At 55.0% G+C, this 1,129-nt stretch overlaps 1 pseudogene; it reads left to right on the forward strand.

The window, feature by feature from the left end:
* The first annotated feature begins 298 nt into the window (after positions 1 to 298).
* Positions 299 to 924, forward strand: LOC102528392 (PRELI domain-containing protein 1, mitochondrial-like; annotated as a pseudogene).
* Positions 925 to 1,129: the final 205 nt, after the last annotated feature.

Consider the following 1,129-nt stretch of genomic DNA (forward strand, 5'->3'; position numbering starts at 1 on the left):
AAGGTAGGAAATCATCACACACAAAGTAAGAGAAAGTTTAAAAGACAAAAGCAGTAAAATAATCTGTTTCCACAATAAGCAGTTAAGGAATACACAACAATTAAATGGAAAATATGGTATCAAAAACAGTAACTGTGAAATTGCTCATGGCGGCGGCCGCTGGTTGGGTGCAGGGTGGCGGGGACTGAGCTGCTAGCCGGGCGGGCGAGCTTCGAGCTCCAGCCTGGCCTCTGTGTGCACCCCGGGCTCCACACCCCTGATGCTGCGGGGCTGCTGAGCCGCACCCCCGGCCGGGACGATGGTGACGTATTTCCTGGGCCAGAGAGTGCTCCAGGGTTCCTGGGACAGCGGTACCCGAATCCCTATAGTAAACATGTCTTGATTGAAGACATAGTGCACTGGGAGGTGACCCCTGACCAGAGGCTTCTATCCCGGTGACTCCTGATCAAGAGGAACAGGATGCCCGGCTGGGCTGAGTGACTGCTTCCTGCCAGTGTTGCTCACTCACCGTCCATCCTGGAGGATTCTGTTGTGGACCCACAGAACCAGACCATGACCACCTTCACCTGGAACGTCAGCCATGCCGGGCTGATGATGGTGGAGAAAAGATGTGTTTATCGCATGAATTCTGACAACAGAGGCTGGACAGAAATCCTCCAAGAAACCTGGGTCTCCTCTAACTTATTTGGCATCTCCAGAGCTGTCCAGTAATTTGGTGTCGCCTGGTTCAAAAGCAAAGTGACCAAGACTATGAAGGGTTTTGAATACGTCTCGGCCAAGCTGCAAGGTGAGGCCTCTCCCAAAACCCTTGTTGAAATAGCCAAGGAAGCCAAGGAGAGGGCCAAGGAGACGGCCCTGGCAGCTAGAGAGAAGGACAAGGACCTTGCCAGCAAGGCCACCAAGAAGCAGCAGCAGTTTCTGTAGCCAGCCCAGGCCCGGGGGCGCCAGCACAGCAGGCCACCCGCCCCTCCCCTGTGCCCTCCCGCCTTGTACTTTATTATTAGAAGTCAGCGTCCAGCCCCATCTGCTGTCTGGGTGGTGGGATGGGGGTGGGTGTCCTGTTGGGCATCTCCAGTGCACCAGGCCAGTGGCCCATGTCTGAGCCAGACCTGCTTATTGACTTGCCCAG

The sequence above is a fragment of the Vicugna pacos genome, chromosome 9, assembly GCF_048564905.1.
Source record: "Vicugna pacos chromosome 9, VicPac4, whole genome shotgun sequence".
Classification (NCBI taxonomy): domain Eukaryota; kingdom Metazoa; phylum Chordata; class Mammalia; order Artiodactyla; family Camelidae; genus Vicugna; species Vicugna pacos.